We start from the raw sequence: 24,118 nt of genomic DNA, 5'->3' as shown, positions 1-24,118 counted from the left end.
AAACTGGTAATACTTTGCCATGCCGTTCCCCGTAAAAAGGGAGCTAACTTGAAAGTCATGTCTGTCTCAAGGGCCAGGAGAATGCCTACATTACCTCTGGGTACATCACAGTGCCCCGTGGGTGCTCCATGATGGTAGAGTTGAAGAGAGCTTGTCCCCCCAAATCCAGTGTATAGTCAGCTGCACATTGGGTGTACCTTACAATGGAAGAGGGGAATCTCAGGCTTAAGGGGGGTTTGGGGCAGGGCTGGCACATACCACGTACCTTACAAACATGGGGATCATGACTGTGGTGGTGCTGAGTGGTCAGGTCCTCATTCCACACTCAACTTATTATCCCAAGTTCCCACACCTCCCCCCATGACAGGACAGCAGTCTGACTGGTTTCACAAGTGGCTGGCTGGGAACTGGCCAAATATAAAGTGAGTCTATCTTTCCTGCCTACTGCTCACTCTTAATGTACCTAAGAACACACAGTTCACATTGGAAAAGCAAAAGACAGAGAACAGACTTTATTGGGCAGGGTAGGGGAGGATGGACTGGGAGTTTGGGATTAGCAGATGCAAACTCTTATAGCTAGGATGGATAAACAACAAGGTCCCACTACACAGCACAGGGACCTATGTTCCATATCCTGTGATAAACCATAATGGAAAAGAGTATGAAAAAGAACATATATATAATATATACACAGACATGTATGCATATGAATATGAAGCATTTTGTCACATAGTAGAAATTAATACAATGCTATACATCAACTATACTTCCATAAAAGTAAGAACGAATTAATTTAAAAACAGAAAAGCAAAAGAGTAGGGACAAGCCGATCTCTATTTATGTTCCAAGCAGCCACCCTGAGAGATTCTTGATGGAGCTGACTTCCTCACACTGTTGTTTTGATATCTGACTAACAGAGTCACGATCTGCAGTTTGGAAAAAAGTCAGCGTGTATTTCCCTGCTCTGACGCTCTCTGATGTCAGCTCTGTCTCCCAGCCTGGCCTGGCTTTGTGGAAATCAAACCCTGAAGAGAGGACTTTTGCTACTACATTTGTGGCTCAAGGGGCTGGTAGACTTTTCACAGTGGCTTTCTAAACAGAACTGGATAACTGGAGAAGGACAGGGAGAAGCTCCTGGCAAACTCTAGTCCAGTTTTTCCTTCACTGCTCAGGGGAGTTGAGATTGGCACCCGCCTCCTGAGTTCCATGTGCTCCTAAACACATGTGTAGGAGCATGTGATGTTTTAGGGAACCAATTACATGTTCCATCCAACTCTCTCTCTCATGAGTCATGGTCTTACAGCCTCCTTCTAAGGAAAAATAAAGTTACACGTGCCATGCTTAGTCACTCAGCCATGTCTGACTCTCTGTGACCCCATGGACTGTAGCCGGCCAGGCTCCTCTGTCCGTGGGGATTCTCCAGGAAAGAATACTGGAGTGGGTTGCCATGCCCTCCTCCAGGGGATCTTCTCAATCCAGGGATCAAACTGAGGTCTCCTGCATTGCAGGTGGATTCCTTACCATCTGAGCCACCAAGGAAGTGGATTCAATTATCATTTGTTGCTTGGAAATACTTCAGGTTTATCCTTTGTTATTTCTACTTTTACTCATTGTTGTTTTAAGAAATTAAAGTTTCTGACTTTCAGACACTTCTTGCTTTATGAAAATAAAGTGAATTAAAGCAAACGTCTTGCTTTTAGGGAATCTATGTCAACGTGTCAACGGCCTTGTCACGTTCATTGCTAAAGCCGATGTCATCAGGATTCAAAAAGCTGAAGCAAGGAGTTGCATTTTGAGATGAATGCCACCTGAGCAGGGAGGCCGAGAGCCAGGACATTCTGCTGAAGAGAATAAAAGCATGACGCAGGTGGAGAATGTTTAACTCCCCCTTATAGTCCTGCCCCTCTTCCCCACTTTCCCAGCCTCCGAGTGCTGGAGCAAAGGCGATGCCACACTCCCCCGGCACACTGCCTGCCGCCACACGCACCGAGCTTTCACTCTTCCTGTCCCCGGCTGACAGAGCATGCATCTTAGAGCCATTTTCCCACCACCAACTTCCCCGTCCGGGGGAGAGAAAATCAGATCACACGCAGAAGTCCAAACAGCATCCTTCCCCATTGGCTTCCTGGCACCCAGGGTCCTGTTCAGGCTTAGGGATTTCCTGTTCGGAAACCAAGCGCCTTGGCCACCTCACTGGCTGTATTTTTTTATTTTATTTTTAACCAGATATAATCAATATACTCAGTGTGCCAGTCCATGCATCTGAGCGCCTTCTGTGTGTTTGTCTTTATTTGAGATTTCTCCATCACGTGAACGATAATGGCTAAAGTTAGGAAGCTCTTTGCATTGGATATTTTTTTTTTTTTTTACATCAAGAGAGGCACAAAAATGTCTCTGGGAGCCCGGCATTTCAGAACAGTTAGTGGCATGGAGAAAATTGTCCAAGAAGCTATTTCATTTCCATGGCAGCCAGGACCTAGACGCCAAAGCTTTATAGATTAAAATCAATGCCTGAATTGCATTCAGAAAGCCTGAATTGCCTGTCAGACTTCAGGACCACAGCGCAATGTGATAAATGAGGTGGAGAGCCTCATCCAGGCAAGGGAGTGCAAGCCGCATTAGCGAGCACTTCTGTGCTTTTCTCAGAGCAAATACCAAGCAGAATGAATTACTGGGAAACAGCAAACGAATGTCAAGAATTTGAGATGCGCAAGTTATAATTTACTAATTACTGGGAAAAGATGAACACAAAGTCAATGTGTGAAAGAATGTGATGGGGGAAGGGAAGAGTAGGGGGAAAAAAAGAAAGTGAACCGTACAGAAGGCTCTTATTTTCTTCCCTGGTAAAAAAAAAAATATGGATTTGAGAGGTATAGATACCTGGTTCAGGTCCCAGAGGGGTCACTGCCAGTCTGGGTCATAAATTGCAATGCGTGTTAAATGAGATACATATACAAACACCTAGGCCAGCGCCTAACAGATAATTGGCAGTAAGTCAGTGTTCTTTCTCCCTCTTCCCAGCCCCTATCCTATGCCTTTCTTATTTAGTACAGGAATCCCATGACTGATGTTGCTCAACGATTCAGCGTTACAGCGTGAAACTCACTGCCTCACACAGCAGGACGTCAACATTTAGAGACAGCGAAGCAAGGATGGAAGGATGGAGCGTTGAGAAATTCACAGAGAAGCCTTCACGAAGACTGGCTTCACTATAAAAGTCCATGCTAACGTGACTTTTGATGCTGTCCTCTTCATTGCTGCAGGTCTGTTCAACAACAAAATAACAACATGCTCTAGTGTCCCTGCCTGAACTGTGTGATGCCAATCCATTCTCTGAGCCCAGGGGGAGCTGGGCAGGGCAGCCCATCACACCGGGGCTCCTAACAGGGCTGCAGCTTTCAGTAGCGAAGATAGGAACTCCCTGGGGTCCCTTGGCCATGAGGGACAGGAAGGATGATCTCTAGAGAGGAACCACAGAGTGAATGAGCACGACCTGGAGTAGAAGCCAAGAGATGCTTCTCCTGGCTCATCCACCAAGAAGTTGTAGAGAATGATGGGGTTAGACCACAGCAATATTTCCCAAACTCTTTTCGACTATTCTTATGAGAGTGTGATGGAAATAGCTTGTTTTCCCCCTAATATCCATTGCCTTCTTCTGGGTAATAGTACTCTTGACTTTTAGCTATAAATATGGTTGCTCAGGGTGGAGACCACATTTCCGAGCCTTCCTTGCTTCTCTACCATGTGATGAAGTTCTGGGCAATGAGATGAAAGCACAGATAGTGTGTGCAACTTGGAAGCGTCATTGAAAAGGAGAGTGTATGTGACCTGCTTGTGTCCTTTTCAATCACATACAAGCTCACACGTGGGCAGCTTGTCTGGCCGATCAAAATACCAGTAGAATTAGGTTATGCTATTTGTGCAACAATAACCAGCTGGATCAGTTCCTTTCTGCTTTATGGTTCATCTGGTGGTGGTAGGTGAAGGGCTGTACAAGGGAGTGGGAAACACCTTGTTCTCTGGAGCCAAGCCTCTTAATCTACCATGTGCTGGTTGCACAATATAGCTCAAGCTATTTAATTAACCTCTCCAAGGCTCAATTTCCTCATCTTTAAAATGGGAGTAAAAATGGCATTTACCTTCTAGAGTTGTTGTATTATATAAGGAATGAATATGAAGCACTTAGACTTGTTCCTGGCACATCGAAAGCACTATAAAAATTATAAAATTTCATATACATGGACCTTTATATACACAGCTAATAAGTTATTACCATTATATTATAATCTGAGGGTTCAAAATCTAAATTATATAGATACAAATCTAAAAGTGAGGAAAGAAGTCTAAACATTGTGTGAACTAACACCAAGGTTTTCAGCCCTGTTTCTCCCAAGGGGTATTTGCTAAACAGATGACTGTCAGTTTCACCAAAGTAGAACAGACAGTTTGAGCAAGTCCATATTTACTAAGCATTTACAGAATGCCAAGGTGGGCACTATGGGGAGTGAAGCGATGTAAGGAAAGGGGTACCTGCTCTGTCTTTCTCAGGAGAAGAGAGAGACATTTGCAGAAGTATCTTCATTCAAAGACACATGTCGAAAATGCTTTAATGTGTTCTATGAAAGCTGAAAACCACATCGTTAATGATAATAATAATAATCTATGCCAGGAATTCTGCATGAACATTGCGTGCTAAGTCACCTTAGTCGTGTCCAACTCTGTGCGACCCCGCGGACTGCAGCCTGCCAGGCTCCTCGGTCCATGGATCCTCCAGGCAAGGATACTGGACTGGCTCGCTGTTTCCTTCTCCAGGGGATTTTCCTAACCCAGGGATCAAACTCATATCTCCTAACATACCTTATTATTTTGGTATTCAAAACAAGCCTATGACGGCAGTGAAAATCTTACTCCATTTTATAAATCAGTGAGTGGAGCTTCATAGACATTAAGAAAATCGCCAAGTTCTCATACCTGATGAGTGGAAGACTGGGATTCAAACTCCAGTCTGCCTAACGCGAGTCCTTTCTTTCTCTATCACACTAGTCTGACTGCAAAGATGAACACACACTTCACAGAGGAGACATCTCCACTGCGCATGGGAAAAGGAGTCCAGTTTTCAGTGAGAGCTGGGGACTGGAGAAAAGGGAGCTATGAGGAATTGAGGAGCCCGGCCCAGTGCAGAGGGGGACAGGCTAACAGCAGAGCAAAGCAGGGCTGGGAGAGGTAGAAGACCTTGTGAGACATGACGATGGGAAAGTGGACAGCGGTGACAGGGTGGAGGATGCTGAGCAAGAGACGGAAGAGCTCAGACTTCGCAGGCCAGTGCTTACCACTCAGGTGTCTTCAGGAGCATCAGAGAAGAGGAAGGAGTGATTGTGGGGGATGGGGCACCAGAGGATAGAGCGTGAGGTCAGAGGTGATGCCCCACATCTAAGGGAGTAAAGACACAGTCTCCGTTTGAAGGCATTAGAAATCTAAAATTCCAAAACCAAACAAAAGCACCCTCCATCCTTGCAAAGCTAGGTCTGCAGTGAGCCTGGGTCCCCAATGACCAGGTTGCGATTTCTCTGAGGCCATGCTATCCTAATGAAAAAGGACATAAACCTGGAGGCAAAGAGACCTACTCGTAGGTCTGTGTGTAGGCCTGGAGGCTGTATGTAAAGGATGATGAGGGACAGGGCAGGACACCGGTGGTGGGGTGGAGTCTGATGTTGAGTTAAGATAGTTAAAAATTCTCCTGCTGCTGCTGCTGCTGCTAAGTCGCTTCAGTTGTGTCCGACTCTGTGCGACCCCATAGATGGCAGCCCACCAGGCTCCCCCATCCCTGGGATTCTCCAGGCAAGAACACTGGAGTGGGTTGCCATTTTCTTCTCCAATGCATGACAGTGAAAAGTGAAGTCGCTCAGTTGTGTCCAACTCTTAGCAACCACATGGACTGCAGCTCACCAGGCTCCTCCGTCCACGGCATTTTCCAGGCAAGAGTGCTGGAGTGGGGTGCCATTGCCTTCTCCAAAAATTCTCCTATAGATCCCTAAACAGCTGGATTTAAATCCTGGCCATATGCTGCTCTGGTGCCTCAGACAGTGAAGAATCTGCTTGTAATGCAGGTGATTGGGTTTGATCCCTGGGTCAGGAAGGTCCCCTGGAGAAGCAGATGGCAACCCACTCCAGTATTCTTGCCTGGAGAATCCAATGGACAGAGGAGCCTGGCAGGCTGTAGTCCATGGGGTCACAAAGAGTCAGACCGGACTGAGTGACTCAACAACAACATATCCCTTCTTCAGTGATCCCTTGCAGAGGAGAAAGAGACATATTCACGAAGCATTCTCCACAGGTCTGCTTCTGAAGCCTCTAAAATTCAAATGGATGAAATTACGTTCTGTAATGCTTGTGATTTAACTGCAAGCAGCCTCACAGCCTGTGAAGGTGGGGGTAAGAGAGAGGAGAGAGGATGGTTAAATAAAAACAGTTCTATTTTTGGCATGCTTTAATGACAACCTTGTCTTCGAAATATTTTTCATGCAGTGCCTTTTCTGTTCGGTGTCATTGAAAGTGTTTTTAATTTCAAAGAGAGGCTGTGGCACGGGATGTTAATCAATGAAATTCTGGCATGCTTTTCTATGAACATGGCTCATTATTTCTATTTACCAGTGACAGAGATGAGTTCCTAAGCCCAGGCAATATTATCATTCATGCCTGGTTAATAAAGGAAAAAACAAATGTCGTAGGAAATTCATCCTGATAGGAGGGGAAAAGAAAGACCTATTTTAGGTGCTTGAATATTTCGTGGTCCCCAAGCCCTTCCTTGTGAGTCACAGCACAGAAATCTGAGGCAGAGAAGGCAGAATAGCATAGTCGTCTGGACTAAAAAATCAGTTTGGGCTGTAATGCTGGATAATGGTATTTATGTATTCCTTGCTGTGGATTTCTGCAATGCTTTCTGTTATGTATGCGCAGAATACAGCCGGCAATGCCAGAGTTTTTGTTCCTCTGAATTCCTGTCGTTGGACACTGCCAGGATTTAGGGTGGGGTCAGCCTGGGGCCACTTTCGCCCCAATAAAGGTCTGTTTCATTAAAGGCCTGCTTGTCGCTTGCCTGTTTACTGCTGCCTAATACAACACTTTCTTTATCTCCTTTTGGCACTGCCCCAAAGAAAGCAGAGAGCCTTGCTGCTGCTGGGATCCTAGTTTCTATCTCCAGTCTGGTTTTATAGGGTTTAGGGGCTTGAAATAGGGCAAAACTAGAGCACAGCATGAAATTCAGGATTAAATTTCATGTGTTCCAGACACCAGTTGAAAGCAACAGTAACGACGAGGATGATGGCAGCGATGCTGCTTCTGATCTACCTTGCTGGGCTGCTGTTCCCATGTCATTTGGGTGTACTCCGCTGCGTCACTCACGGGCTCCTGTCCTTGCTCCTGACAAAATCGGTGGGAGATCTGAGACACGAAGACTGAACAGGGAGGGGGGTGTCCTTGGGGAAACCGGCGGGTAACTTGGGAATGCGAGCTCTGATTCTATCGAAATTATTACCCTGTTCTCACAAGCTTATCTGGTCTTGATAGTCACTGAGCTAATAGGCTGGGGCAATGGCAAGCAGGCCTGGCTTCCTGAGCCTGTGATAACACAGGGCTCCACACTCTGAAGGGCCCAGAGCTTGTCTTAATGCCTGCTGTCACTGTCTTGAAATTTCCTAATGCTTTTTAAACAACGGGACCCACATTCTCATGCGTGATGGTGAGACCAGAGCCTCAAGCATCCCTCAGTTAAGACAGCTGATCACGCAGACAGCCCCACTCTGGGGCTCCCCAGTGCTATTCCAGTCTTCAGGGGATTAAAGGAAGCCTATGAGGCAGTGACAAGTAGAAATGCTTGTGAAATACTGAGATCTGTTCACAGCAAAGGAGCTGGGCTCATTGATTTGTAGAAAAGGCGACGTGTGATGTGGGCTTGAAGTGACCGCCCAGCAGAGCTCGGACATTTGTAGGAGGGGCTGATTGGCAGAGCCAGATGCAGCTGTGAGGTCGGGGTCGGGGGAAGGGTTGGTGATGGAGAGGTTTTGAATATGCCCTTGAAGAGGTAATTGGAGACATGGAGAAGCTATAGAAGAGAAGGGTAAAAGCTGGCTAGAACTGCGAGAATTCCAAATGTAGAACTGGAAACAGCAAGACAGAGCATGCTGGGGAAACTTCACAGTGGATGAGAGTTGGTGAGGGCTGGAGATTTGCGAATGGTGGATTGCCCCGTCTGAAGGTCATGGAGACAGCAGCGAAGGGCAGAAGGGCAGAGTGGTGGCGGTGGGGAGGAAGCGATATGGTCTCGAAACTGGCATCTCCAGGGGAAGGGCAGAGAGGGAAGGGCTAATGTGGAGGAGCCCGCGTCTGTCGGCCAGCCTCCACACCCTCACCACCATCACCACCCCAACTGGTAAGATCTCAGCAGTGAAGGAGTGACGTAGAAGGAGGGGGATAACGACGCTTCTGCGATCTGGTGGGAAAATCTGTGTCAGGATCACTTTCCGGTACTTGTTACCAATGTATTTTCTGGATCCCAAGCTGGACCTCCACTATCAGCATCCGTCAGGGCCCTGGGGTGGGAGGCCAGGAATCAGCATTTTATACTAACACTCGCATGTAATCCAGATGGGAGCAACCATTTGAAAACCAGGAGCATGCAGGACTGCAGCTGCGTAGGGAGAGCAAAGGCAGATGCTGGAGGCTTGACTGGATGGACAGCGGTGCAGAGGTTGGGTCAGAAAGGGAGGGCTGTGAGCACACGTGGCCCAGACCCTGCAGTGTGGATGACAACCTGAGATGAGTGCAGTGGACATCTGGGACAATGGCAGGTTCCTGCCAGCAAAGTCCCTCCAGGGGCCTCCTGCCAGCCAAGGGCCTGCCATCCCGACATCTCACTGGGAGTGACTCTCCTGCAAGCACCAGCGAGGATAGGGAATTTCCAAAGAAGATTATATTCCTGAAAGCTGTACGCTGGTCTACCTTGTTTTTGTTTCAAGGCAGGCAGTTGGTAAAGAGGGTCCAAATAACTCCAGCCCCACAATGAGGGTTTTAGTGTAAAACGAAAGACCCAGTGAGCTGGGTTTATAGACCACGCCCAGCACTGACGCCACCCCCGAGACAAGCACCGTCATCTGGTCCCTTCTTCCTTCTCCAACCCTGTGGCTTGTTCAAACTCTCCTCACTTAAATATCTAGGAAACTTCCAGGACTTGGCTTGGGCAAAATTTCTCATCGTTCTGGGTCCAGCCTTTCAGTCTTGGATAAATCTGATCTCTCCTTAAACCACAGATTCTGCCAGCATGAATAAGCTGAAAAATTTTATTCTTGGTTCTTACATTCTGCCTCTTACTCAGTTTCCAGAACTGCCAGCTTCCTCTTCTCTTTTCATTTCCCTACAAATCCTTGTTGATTAATCCCTGATGGATGTCTCACTAATCTACTCATGATTCCTGCCAGAGAGACTCATTTTGCCACTCATCTGTCTGATCCCTAAAGAAACTCTTCTCACTTTCCCTGAATGTTTTCAACAGCAGTTTCTCAAACTTGCATGCACAGACAGATCACCCAGGAATCACCCGCTGACTCAGTGGGTCTGGGGCGGCACCTGAGATTCTGCTTTGCTTCCAGCTGCTAGGTGATGCTGATGCTGCTGGTCCATGGACCACACTCTGAGTGGCCAGGCTTTACATGATGAGTAGCTCATAATTCTCTTTCATATCCTACTTCATCTGCTCCAGTATTTTTTTTTATCATCTCATCATTCTACTTGAAACACAGGAATAGAAATATATTAAGGTTCATATACTCAAATCTATGGTTTTTCCAATAGTCATGTATGGATATGATAGTTGGACCCTAAAGAAGGCTGAGTGTCAAAGAATGATGCTTTTGAACTGTGGTGTTGGAGAAGACTCTTGAAAGTCCCTTAGACAGCAAGGAGATCAAACCAGTAATTCCTAAAGGATTTCAATCCTGAATATTCACTGGCGGAACTGATGCTGAAGCTGAAGCTCCAATACTTTGGCCACCTGATGCGAAAAGCCAACTCATAGGAAATGCTCGGAAAGAATGAGGGCAGGAGGAGAAGGGGGCGACAGAGAAGGAGATGGTTGGATAACATCACTGATTCAATGGACAAGACTTTGAACATATTCTGGGAGATAGTGAAGGATGGGGAAGCCTGGCGTACTGCGGTCCATGGGGTGCAAAGAGTTTGACAGGACTTAGCAACTGAACAGCGATAGAAATATAATCTATCTACAGTTAATTCAAATTTAATTGTCTTGCTTCCAGTCACACTGATCTCTTAAAAACTGACTTCAGATGGAGAAGATCTGAGCTGGAGCACTGGCATCCCACACGCAAGTTTCTACCGTTTTCTCTGCATTATTCTCTAAGAGCTCTGTTGAGGACATGTTGGGCACAAAACATATTGCATTATGTGGAGAGAACTGTGAGCTGTAGAAAGCTGATAACAAGCAACCTTCCAGAAGTTCCCAAAGAGAGACCCAGCTCCCCAAGCCCTGGGCCATCTGCCGAGTTGATCTCACACACTTCTGACTCCACGGTTCTCTCACCCACCACCCCACTCCCCCTCTTTGCAATTGTGAAGTAAAAGGGAGACATTTTCTAGAACCTCTGATTTTGAAAAAAAAATCATACTTTTCCTACTTGTGTTTAAGATTTGAAAATATTTATTGCTTCTAACATTTGCATTTGAAATGCAGATTTCTTTATTTTTACACTTGGTGAGTGAATCATCTCTAAAAATAAAGCTTTGGAATTATAACAGTGTTTCACAATAGTAATATTTGGAGATGGTAAAAATGGTCATTATTAAACAGACATCTTTGGTATTTCTTATCAATAAAACTTTATCAGCTGACCCTTGAACAACCCAAGTTTTAATTGCGTGGGTCCACATATATGTGGATTGTTTTTAATTAATACAGTACCACACAATCTGGGGTTGGTTGGATCCTTGGTTGGGGAATTTACTTGGATGGAGAAGCTACTCATATGGAAGGCCAACCATGGGACTTGAGAATCCAAGGATTTTGGTATCAGCAGCAGGTTCTGGAACCAATCCCCTGCAGACACTGAGGGGTGACGATATTCATACTCAAGTTCTTCCTCAAATCACTGCTCAATTTCCCTCCTTTTCATAGGCAAACTCTTAGAACGATCTACATTTATTCAGAGGCATCTTCACCACCCCACCCCATTTCAAGTATCTGAAATGGGCCCCTTTTTCCACAATATACTAAACTTGTATTTATGAGAACATGAACCCTCTCTCAGTCACTGGATCTAACGGCTCCTCAGTTTCCATTTTCTTTGCCTCCCTGAGCCCAGGATAGTAACCACCTCCTCTTTCTTCTTCTAGCTTCTTGATTATTGGAGTGTGCTCATTTACCCACCTATCTGAGCATGGCTAAGTCTTTGCTGTTTCCTTTCCTCTCCTGTGTCCCCCTGTGTGGCTGCATCAGACTGATCATCACATAAGAGAACCAGAATACATCAGACTGGATGTTCTAGCCAGTGCCATCAAGCAAGACCAAGAAATAAATGGTGTCTAGATAAAGGGATAAATATTCAAAGATGAAATGATTGTTCACGTAGAGATTTATATAAAAAGGCTATTCAAAGTAGGAAGTGTGTTTTATACGTTTGCAAGAACAACTGGAAATTTAAATTCCAAAACCAAACTCATTCATGGAAGTATCAAAAAGATGAAATACAGATAAACCTGCCAAAAAAGATTTGCAAGATGTGTGCACTGAAAACAACAAAACATTGCTGAAAAAATTAAAGAGGGCCTAAATAATAGAATCACGGATCAGAAGACTCAATAATAGAATCACGGGTCAGAAGACTCAATAATAGAATCACGGGTCAGAAGACTCAATATTGTCAAGATGCTAATTCTCCCCAAGTTTATCTGTAGATTCAAGACAGCCTATCAAAATCACAACTGATTTTTCTTTTTGAAGAGATTAATAAGCTGATTCTAAAATTCATAATGTGAAAGTGAAAGTCGCTCAATTGCGTCTGACTCTGTGACCTCTGCGACTACAGTCCATGGAGTTCTCCAGGCCAGAATACTGGAGCAGGTGGCCTTTCCCTTCTCCAGGGGATCTTCCAAGCCAGCGATCAAATCTAGATCTCCTGCACTGCAGGCAGATTCTTTACCAACTGAGCTCTCAGGGAAGCCCTCTAAAACCTAGGATTAACAAGCTGCCTTAAAAAGAAGAATATAGTGGGAGGTTATACTACCTGACCTCAAGGCTCTTTTTAAAGTTACAGGAATCAAAACAGCATGGTATTGGCATAAAGAAAGACAAATATATCTAGATTAGATATAGATAGACAAATCTATCCTATGGAACAGGGTAGAAAATACAGAAATAGACCTGAACATATGGTAACGGATGGTCCACAAAGGTGCACCAAATGATACTGTAACAATTGGATATTTGCATGCCAAAGGTTCTTTAATTAAAAACACAAAAAAAAACAACCAAAAAACCTTTTATATTAAAAAAAAAAAAAGCTTAAAGAATGGGACGGGGAGGGAGTTGGGATGGGAGGAACACATATACACCCGTGGCTGATTCATGTCAATGTATGGCAAAACCCACCACAATATTAAGTAATTAGCCTCCAATTAAAATAAATAATTTTTAAAAAATAGCTAAAAAATGGATCACACGTGTTAAGTTGCTTCAGTCACGTCTGGTTCTTTGCGACACTATGGACCGTAGCCTGCCAGGCTCCTCTGTCCATGAGATTCTCCAGGCATCAATACTGGAATGGGTTGCTGTGCCCTCCTCCAGGGCATCTTCAGAACCCAGGGATCAAACCCACATCTCCATGTCTTTTGCGTTGGTAGTTGGGTTCTTTATCACTAGTGCCACCTGGGAAGCTCCCCAAAATGGATCATAGACCTATAAAACCTAAAACTACAGAACTTACAGGGAAAAACAAGGGAGAAAATCTTTGTGAACTTACTGTTTTTTTCCTTCGGTTGTAAAATCAAAGCACAGTCTATAAAAGAATATATTGATAAATCAGACTTCATAAAAATGAATAATTGTTCTTTGAATGACACTGTTAAGCAAAGAAAAAGAACCACAGACTGGGAAGTATGTTTGCAAATCACATGGCTGACTTCTATTCAGTATTTATAAAGAATTTTCAGATCTCAATCCCGAAGTCTATCAACAGATGAATGGACAAACAAACTGTAGTATATCCATAGAGTTAAATACTACTCGGCAATAAAAAGGAAGGGACTATGTCTATGACAACATAGATGGATGTCAGTGTAATTACGCTGAATGAGAAGCTGTAGTCAAACAAGAGTGGCTACTTCTAATCATGTACACTCCTCATTATGCTTCCTGTTAGGCATGTGTCTATGAAATGGAAACGAACTAATGGGGACTGAAAGCAGATCACTGGTTGTCTCAGAGTGTGAGTAGAGAGGAGAGAGAGGAAAAAAGTAATGAAAGAAGATCACGAGGACAATTTGGAGAATAGACATGTTCATCCTGTTTATTACAGCGACAGTTTCAATGATGTGTACATATGTCAAAACGTCAAATTATTCACTATAAACTGATACAGTTAATTCTATGTCAATAAATCTGTTAAAATAATTTAAACATATTTTTATTGAGATATTTCAAAAATTCACACAAACATGAAGGATATACAGCAAACATCTGTGTACCCAACACTGTTTAGACATTTTGTTGCAGTTCAAGTTAAAAAAAAAAAAAACAACGATTTCAGACACAGGTGAAACTCTAGGACTGCTTTCTGATCCAATTTCCCTCCTGTCCCATCCCCCTAAGTGAAATCACTATCTTGACTTTAATGATTCTGCAGCCCATGAAGGTTTCACCCTTTTGCTTTGTGTGTACGTCCATAAATAACACACGATATACTTTTGCCTAGTCTGCACATTGGAAATCTTTATATGAATGGCAATTTCCTCCTGAAACATGTTCTTTGTATTCAACATTGTATTTCTTTAAATCTTTCTATGTTTTAAATCTATCTATGTAACTAGCATGTTACTCTAATTCATTCGCCTAGTGGTCCACTTGAATATATACACTGTTTTTAAAGACTCTCTTGGATTTTAAGACGTTTTCAATTTTCCACTCTTACAATGCTGCCCGTCGATATTCTTGCACCTGTCTCCTCGTGCATACATGCGGGGGCTTTCCTAGGGCATACATCCAGGGGATTTCTGGGAATCTTCAATTTTGCTAGATATAGCCAAATTGCTCTCCCAGGTGGGGTATACTAACATAGCATTCCTATCGCTCCTCGTCCTCACCTTCCTCATCCTCACTTCACACTTCTACATAAGAAAGATAGGAATCTTCAACTCTTCCAGATGAACCTAGCTTCTGTTTTCTCCAGGTTCGTCTTGCACCAGCCTCTCTGAAGCTAGACATCTTCCTGGAGGTAGCAGCCACTGAGTGGAGCTGGGCATACACTTCTCATGGGACACTTTCTAGCCTCTTGGAATCCACCTCTGCTGCCCTCTCTCTCTCTCTCTCTGACCTTGAACCTCCTTTCTCTGCCACTAAAGCTCATCATTCTAGGGTGTTCAATATCATCCTTTTGTGAGTTTTGACTTTATGAAAGACAAAGAGAGCTGACAGCTCTTTAGGCAAAAATCATTCAAGAAAATAGTATGAAAAGCTTGCCTACTTGTGTGGAATTCATGGGGATTGAAGGTAGGGACCAGGGTTATGAAAAACTCGAAAGCAAAATGCAAACTGATGTCTCAAAAACTAATCTACCCAGGTGAATGGTACCACTCATCTTATTATCCAGACTCCAAGCCCCATGTCTTGCACTAACATTTATACAGTTCTCACACCAGGCCATCACGTTCTGTCAATTTTTCCTTCAATATGCCTTTAGCAGTCTGTGCACTGACCTCTATGAGAGTCCTTTATTTTTATTTATTATTATTATTTTTTTAATATGTATTTTCTTTTTATTTATTTATTTGACTGAGCTAGGTTTTAGTTTCAACATGAAAACTCATTAGATGTGGGATCCAGTTCCCTGGGCAGGGATCAAACCCAGGGCCCCTGCATTAGGAGCACAGAGTCTTAGCCACTGGACCACCAGGGAAGTCCCTATGAGAGAACTTTAACTCACAGTTATTTCCTGGCTTCCAATTCCTTCCTTTCCCATTTCACTCCCATGATCCCCAATCGTTTCTACAAATGAGCACCAGGGTACTTTTTCTTAGAACACCACCTTAAACATTTTAGTTTCCTGCTTACGGGCTTTTTTAAGGCTCCCAACTGCCTGTATTTCTTTTTCTTGGTATGGTCTTGATCACTGCCTCCTGTTCAGCGTCACAAACCTCCATTCATAGTTCATCAGGCACTCTGTCTATCAGATCTAATTCCTTGAATTTATTTCTCACTTCCACTGTACAATAATAAGGGATTTGATTTAGCTCATACCTGAATGGTCTAGTGGTTTTCCTTACTTTCTTTAATTTAAGTCTGAATTTGGCAATAAGGAGTTCATGATCTGAGCCACAGTCGGCTCCTGATCTTGTTTTTGCTGACTGTATAGAGCTTCTCCATCTTTGGCTGCAAAGAATATAATCAATCTGACTTTAGTGTTGACCATCTGGTGATGTCCATGTGTAGAGTCTTCTCTTGTGTTGTTGGAAGAGGGTGTTTGCTGTGACCAGTGTGTTCCCTTGGCAAAACTCTATTAGCCTTTGTCCTGCTTCATTCTGTACTCCAAGGCCAAATTTGCCTGTTACTCTAGGTGTTTCTTGACTTCCTACTTTTGTATTCCAGTCCCCTATAATGAAAAGGACAGCTTTTTTGGGGTGTTAGTTCTAAAAGGTCTTGTAAGTCTTCTTAGAACCATTCAACTTCAGCTTCTCCAGTGTTACTGGTTGGGGCATAGACTTGGATTACCATGATACTAAATGCTTTGCCTTGGAAATGAAGAGAGATCATTCTGTCATTTTTGAGATTGCATCCAAGTACTGCATTTCAGACTTTTTTTGACCATGATGGCTACTCCATTTCTTCTGAGGGATTCCTGCCTGCAGTAGTAGATGTAATGGTCATCTGAGTTAAAGTCACCCATTCCAGTCCATTTTAGTTCGCTGATTCCTAAAATGTTGACATTCACTCTTGCCATCCCCTGTTTGACCACTTTCAATTTGCCTTGATTCATGGACCTAACATTCCAGGTTCCTATGTAATAGTGCTCTTTACAGCATCAGACTTTGCTTCTATCACCAGTCACATCCACAACTGGGTGTTGTTTTTGCTTTGGCTCCATCTCTTTAGTCTTTCTGGAGTTATTAGAGTTCCAAAGAATAGCAAGGAGAGATAAGAAAGCCTTCCTCAGGGATCAATGCAAAGAAATACAGGAAAACAATAGAATGGGAAAGACTAGAGATCTCTTCGAGAAAATTAGAGATACCAACGGAACATTTCATGCAAAGATGGGCACAATAAAGGACAGAAATGGTATGGACCTAACAGAAGCAGAAGATATTAAGAAGAGGTGGCAAGACTACACAGAAGAACTGTACAAAATAGATCTTCATGACTCAGATAATCACGATGATGTGATCACTCACCTAGAGCCAGACATCCTGGAATGTGAAGTCAAGTGGGCCTTAGGAAGCATCACTATGAACAAAGCTAGCGGAGGTGAAGGAAATTCAGTTGAGCTATTTCAAATCCTAAAAGATGATGCTGTGAAAGTGCTGCACTCAATATGCCAGCAAATTTGGAAAACTCAGCAGTGGCCACAGGACTGGAAAATGTCAGTTTTCATTCCAATGCCAAAGAATGTTCAAACTACCACACAATTGCACTCATCTCACATGCTAGTAAAGTAATGTTCAAAATTCTCCAAGCCAGGCTTCAGCAATACGTGAACTGTGAAATTCCAGATGTCCAAGCTGGTTTTAGAAAAGGCAGAGGAGCCAGAAATCAAATTGCCAACATCTGTTGGATTATCGAAAAAGCAAGACAGTTCCAGAAAAACATCTATTTCTGCTTTATTGACTATGCCAACACCTTTGACTGTGTGGATCACCAAAAACTGTGGAAAATTCTGAAAGAGATGGGCATACCAGACCACCTGACCTGCCTCTTGTGAAATCTGTGTTCAGATCAAGAAGCAACAGTTAGAAATGGTCAGGGAACAACAGACTGGTTCCAAATTGAGAAAGGAGTACATCAGGTATATTGTTACCCTGCTTATTTAACTTATATGCAGAGTACATCATAAGAAATGCTGGGCTGGAAGAAGCACAAGCTGGAATCAAGATTGCCAGGAGAAATATCAATAACCTCAGATATGCAGATGACACCACCCTTATGGCAGAAAGTGAGGAAGAACTAAAAAGCCTCTTGATGAAAGTGACAGAGGAGAGTGAAAAAGTTGGCTTAAAGCTCAACATTCAGAAAACAAAGATCATGGCATCTTGTCCCATCACTTCATGGCAAATAGATGGGGAAACAGTGGAAACAGTGAGAGAATTTCTTTTGGGGGGCTCCAAAATCAGTGCAGATGGTGATTGGAGCCATGAAATTAAGATGCTTACTCCTTGGAAGAAAAGTTATGACCAACCTAGACAACATGTTAAAAAGCGGAGACATTACTTTGACAACAAAGGTCCATCTAGTCAAGGCTATGGTTTTTCCAGTGGTCATGTATGGATGTGAGAGTTGGACTGTGAAGAAAGCTGAGTGCCGAAGAATTGATGCTTTTGAACTGTGGTTCTGGAGAAGACTTTTGAGAGTCCCTTGGACTGCAGGGAGATCCAACCAGTCCATCCTAAAGGAGATCAGTCCTGAATATTCATTGGAAGGACTAACGTTAAAGCTGAAACTCCAATACTTTGGCCACCTGATGTGAAGAATGACTCATTTGAAAAGACCCTGATGCTGGGAGGGATTGAAGGCGGGAGGAGAAGGGGATGACAGAGGACGAGATGGTTGGATGGCATCACCAACTCAATGGACATGGGTTTGTGTAAACGCCAGAAGTTGGTGATGGACAGGGAAGGCTGGCATGCTCCAGTATATGGGGTCGAAAAGAGTTAGACATGACTGAGAAACTGAACTGAACTGAACTGAATTGCCTGTAAGACAAGGTTCAGATTACTTAACCTGGCACTCAAGTCCCTTTGCAATCCAGTCCTACCTAGACTGAACTCCATCTCCTTCCTGTATGCTGCTGCTGCTACTAAGTTGCTTCAGTCGTGTCCTACTCTATGTGACCCCATAGACGGCAGCCCACCAGGCTCCCCCGTCCCTGGGATTCTCCAGGCAAGAGCACTGGGGTGGGGTGCCATTGCCTTCCTGTATACTAACCCTCTATTTCCAGCAAGCTGGTCCCCTTCCTCCTCCAAAGAGCTCTATCCCTTTCAGGTGCTTCTCCTCCTTGACTGATGGATCCCTTCCTTGCAGCTTAGCTCCAGCTCTTTCTATTCCACCCAGCATGTCCAACTCTAGTTCACCTCTGAAACTCAAGCCATTCATCACATCCCTACCAAAATATGGGCAGTGAAATGCAGCTTGCTTTATGATACTTTTGTTTTGCTATTTAACTTTTCACGTATGTATTTATATTTCTCTTTCCATTAAGGCTATTGCTTCCCAACATATGCTACATAGATATTTGTCCATCCAGCTCTTCAAACCTAAACGCTAATTGTGTTCAAATAATTTTAGGGAAAGCTGCCTACTATGTTCCTCTTTAGAAAATTCACACTGCATGTGAGCATATTAAGAGATTTTAAAAGACCTGTGCCAATGAAACTTTGCTTAATTTCTGATTAATTTCTTTGCTTATTTTCTGGTTCATAATTATCAAGAAAAAATTTTCTGGCTTATAACAATGTTAATATTTCTTTGAATTTAATGCTCCTTGGAGGAGACTCTGGAAAGTGTGGAATTGGATTATAAACTCCTTACCAATCATGGTAACCCTACTATGGTACCTAGTCTACTGACTTAGCACTTAGTAGGTGCTCAAGAAGTATTTGGAGATTTGGCAAATAATCATTAAACTTTAAAAACTGTTTATTTTATATTGGAGTATAGTTGATTTACAATGTTGTGTTAAAAGAACTGTTCATGTTTCACTCACTCACTGACTTAAAACTCTTCTAAGAGTTTCTTTCTGCACAGTCTTAAGAATGCTGTAAAACAAATAAATAACCTTGCTTCCATTTCTTATTAAATTTACTGGCAGTAGACTCTGAAACTAATGGGATTTCTAAGTCCTCTATATACTTCTGTGTCTGCCTGAGAAAGACTGTCTGTGCTTATACACAGTGGGAACACAGTGCACAAAATTTTCCCCTTCTATTATAGTACAGCAGACCCAGGCTTCACTTGTTGTCATTGAACTGTCTGCCTTCCCATTTTATTTCACATAGAGGATAATTCAGGGAGAAGCTGAGTTTAGACCCCTGCAAAGAAACTGACCCAGAACTTCTACACAGACGAGTCCTACTTCTAAGCCTCATTTTTCACATTTGTGGGTTTGGATGTACTTTCACTAGCATGTTGGATGGAAGAGCTAATGAATCTAAGATAGGAAAGGAAAAATAACAATTATTTCAATACCCAAAGCTGTGGTAGAGTTACTAGGACTTAGAAGCCATTTTGATCTTGGGACTCAAACATAAGAAGTCTTTAAAGAGGATTGAGAATAAGTTATTTTTAAAGTTAGTAGGCCCTTAAAAAAATTACTTTTAATAGGTAATATAAATTTAAGTATTAGCTCAGATGGTAAAGCGTCTGCCTGCAATGCAGAGACCTGGGTTCAATCCCCGGGTTGGGAAGATCCCCTGGAGAAGGAAATGGCAATCCACTCCAGTACTCGTGCCTGAAAAATTCCATGGATGGAGAAGCCTGGTAGGCTACCGTTCATGGGATTGCAAAGAGGTGGACGCGACTGAGCAACTTCACTAACTGATAACCTGTGAAAGTGAGAGTGTCAGTCTCTCACAGTCGTATCTGACTCTTTGCAACCTCATAACTGTAGCCCTCCAGGCTCCTCTGTCCATGGAATTCTCCAGGCAAGAGTACTGGAGTGGGTTGCCGCTTCCTACTCCAGGGGATCCTCCTGACCCAGGGTTCAAACCTGCAGCCCTTGCGTCTCCTGCATTGGCAAGTGGATTCTTTGTTTCTAGCACCACCTGGGAAGCCCCTGCGGTAGGCCTCAGCTGTGGCACACGGCATCTTCCATCTTTCTTGTGGCATGTGGGTTCTCACATGCGGGATCTTAAGCTGTGGCACACCAGCTCTTAGTTGCAGCCGTATGGAATCCAGTTCCCTGACCAGGGATCAAACCCAGGCCCCTTGCACTGGGCGCCTGGAGAGTCTCAGACACTGGATTACCACGGATGTCCCAAGGCATCCCTTCTTGAAAGATGCTTTTCAAGCCTTCTCGAGCCATTCTATACATATATGAGGATACATTTATGCACTCTTTAAATGTTATTGTACAATTTACACTTCTTACCCTTACTTCTTTCACTTACTGTATATTGGAGATGTGTCAGTTTCACTACATATAGACCTGCTTCTCTCTAACAGCCTCAGTGTATCGCAACGTTTGAGAGTACCATCACTTATTTTATTGTCTCATTAGTGGGTATTTAGTTCATCGCAAAACTCTTTGCTGTTATAAGTGATGCTAATGAATATGTGTGTATTTCCTTTCACGAGTGTGTGAATACAACCGTGTAAATAACTGCTTCTTATATTTGGAAATTTGATGGTCAAGAAGTACACATACGTCTAGATTCTAATGGATCCTGCTAATTTGCTCTCCTTAGCAGCCATGTCAATTTTTAATTTCACCACCAATGTATGATAGAGCCATTTCCCAACACCTTTCTCTACATAACTGATTATGCAACTTTCTTTTTAACTTTTTTCAATATTATAGGTGAAAACCATTGTCATAATTGAGATTTTTTTATACAATGAGTGAAGTAACTCAAAACACATTTATATGTGAAAAGCCTATAATATTTCCTTTTCTGTGAACTGTGCCTGTTCTTTTCCTATGGTCTGTTAGGGTATCACCTTATTATTGATTCCTGGGAACTCTTCATACCCTGTCTGTGATATATATGAAAATAATGGACTTTCATCACCAGTGCTACATCCTGAAACAGACTCAGACCATGATTTTCAAGAGTGTTGTTATCTTTAACCCTGGCTTCTTAAAGATATGACGGGGACTACTTCAGAGAAGATTGATTTCCTTCCTTGTGCTTTGGCTTTATAAACTTTTTCCCACCAAAATAAGACCACACTTACATATCAGTGCATTCTGTATCTTCTTTTTAAAATTAGCCAGTAGATTTAATGGTTTTTTTTTTCTTTTCTTTTCTTTTTTCTTTTTGGGAACATCCTTTCTTGCCTTATGTTCTGGCAGAAGTAGGCTGGATATCTGCCATGGCGAGAGGGATTTATTTATGTCCCTAGAGCAGAGGTTACAAATTAGCCACCCAAGGGCCAAATATAGCCAACATGTTTTTTTTTTTTAATTAATTAAGTAATTGGCTGTGCCAGGCCTTAGTTGCAGCATGCAGGATCTTCCATCTTCATTGTGGCATGCAAATTCTTAGTTACGGCATGTGGGATCTAGTTCTGTGACCAGGGATTGAACCTGGGTCCCCTGCATTGGGAACATCTCTTGGAAAGTTACAAGATCTGGTAACACTGCATTTCCATGTGGCAAGCGGCTGGAGCTTGTGGGTATCTGCCCCTTTCATAGGCCACGTGCTCCCATGTTCTTAACCAAGTCTGCTTCACAGATCTATTCACGTCACCTGCCCAGTTCTGGATGTGTTCACCTTCATAACCTCTGACCACCATTTGTTCCCAGATTTTCCTCTCTCTCCTCTTTAGGTGAAAAGGAAAAAAAGGAATCCTGCTCCTCCCACCCACCCACCCCCCAATGTCTTATCTCACTCAGACTCAGGTCTTTTTCAGTTTTGCATTCCAGCATCCCTCCCCTTTATTCTTTGAAAAGTTGTCTTCTTGCAGCCCGTGGAGTATTTCCTTGCACGTTGCAGCCTCACATCACCCTTTCAGCATTTCCCTCAGCTCTCAGGGCTGTTTCCTAGGAGGCCTTCCAGATGGATTTGGAATGATAAAAGACTGCTCTACTAGGGCATGAATTTTAAGACACAGTTCAACAGATTTTAGCAAAGTTTTGAGAAAGATGAATGAAAGCATATTTCCCAGGTTTCCCCTGGGAACTGACAGATGCTTTAACGTGAACATGTGAACATGTGAACATGTTTTCTTGGATGGAGTCTATCACCCAGGATTGGTTTGTTCCTTTCCCTTCCTACTACTTCTCGGTTCTGGATGTGTTCGCCTTCATAACCTCTGACCACCATTTGTTCCCAGATTTTTCCTCTCTCTCCTCTTTGCTGCTGCTGCTGCTGCTAAGTCACTTCAGTCGTGTCCGACTCTGTGTGACCCTATAGACGGCAGCCCACCAGGCTCCGCCGTCCCTGGGATTCTCTTTAGGCAAAAGGAAAAAAGAGAATCCTGCTCCGCCCCCCTTGAACTATAGTTGAAGTTTTCATCAGCATCAGCTACTGCCCCAGCTTCAACACTGGTCTCTGCTACCAGTCTCTATTTTTCAGTTTTATTCTCCAGAAATAATCTTCTTAAATGTGGATCTTACTGCATCAGCCTCCACATCCTTCAAAAGCCTTCAGTGAGTGTCTGTTGCTTAGATGCATCATTGTCAACAAAGCTTCTGAGGTCCCTTATGACCCAGGCTTAGGACTCCATCTCCCACCAGCTCATTTACTCACAGCCTAGGACTCTTGGCTCATCTCTGAACACGTCTGGAGCACGGTGGCCCCATCTGATACTAATAGTGCTCTCCTTCACTGAAACACTGAATCCCTGCTCTTTTATAGCCAACACTCTGTCATCCTTCAGGATCCAAGACACTACCACTTCCTCTATATCTTCCATTTTCTTCTACTTGGTTTCTCTCTCTTGTCTATTTCCACGATAATTAACACATATAAAGATTCTTTCTCCCCCATGAGATGGTGAAGCCTTTGAAGGTATGAAACATCTTATTTATCTTTATTTCCAAGACCAGACGTGGTGTTTGATATATCGTGGGTGTTCACTAAATGTTTGGGGACTCAAAGAAGGAACCATTCATAGCTCAACTTGTGTTGACTAGCCAGTCATTTGGTAGCTTCTAGAAACCATGTTGTCCTCCCTTTTCAGCCAGTAGTAATTCCTGTCTATAAACTTGAGCCAGTCACTATTCTCAGTGGCTTTCAAGTGAACTCATAATAAGGAAAGTCTCACACTGTTCTCCAGTACCGTGTAGCTCACTGCCTACCCTTCCCGCTTTAGCTGTTCTTATGTCCCATCTCTTCTCCAACATCATGGAAACACTTCAGTGCCCTAAAGGAACCCTGCTGTCTAGATATGGGTCTTAGCCCCTCACTCAGCTTGGAACATCTTCCCCTACTTCTTCCTCTTCTTCATGCCAAGGCACGAGGACAGTTTGGAGGAGGTTTCCCTGACTTTGCCTGCCTTGGGCTATGTTAGATACCCACCCCCTACTCTGCATGCTCCCATGTCTATGTCCATATCCTTCAGTCACTCAGTCGAGTCCGATTCTTTGCAACCCCATGAACTGCAGCACACCAGGCTTCCCTGTCCAACACCATTTCCCTGAGCTTGCTCAAACTCAAGTCCATTGAGTCAGTGATGCCATCTAAGCTCCCAAGTTGATGTTGTTGTTTAGTCACTAAGTTGTGTCAGACTCTTCTGTGATCCCATGGACTGTAGCCCACCAGGCTCCTCTGTCCATGGGATTTCCCAGGCAAGAATACAGGAGTGGGTTGCCCTTTCCTTCTCCAGGGGATCTTCCCAACCCAGGGATCAAACCTGTGTCTCCTGCATCGGCAGGTGGCTTCTTTACCACTGAGCCGCTATGGAAACCCTGTGTGCTCCCAAGATCTTATCACACTGTGATCTTTGCCTCTTCTGATGTCCCAGCCC

Source organism: Capricornis sumatraensis, chromosome 23 (genome assembly GCF_032405125.1).
Source record: "Capricornis sumatraensis isolate serow.1 chromosome 23, serow.2, whole genome shotgun sequence".
In the NCBI taxonomy this organism is placed as follows: domain Eukaryota; kingdom Metazoa; phylum Chordata; class Mammalia; order Artiodactyla; family Bovidae; genus Capricornis; species Capricornis sumatraensis.
The sequence above is the reverse complement of the archived record's forward strand: the minus strand, read 5'-3'. Positions refer to the sequence as shown.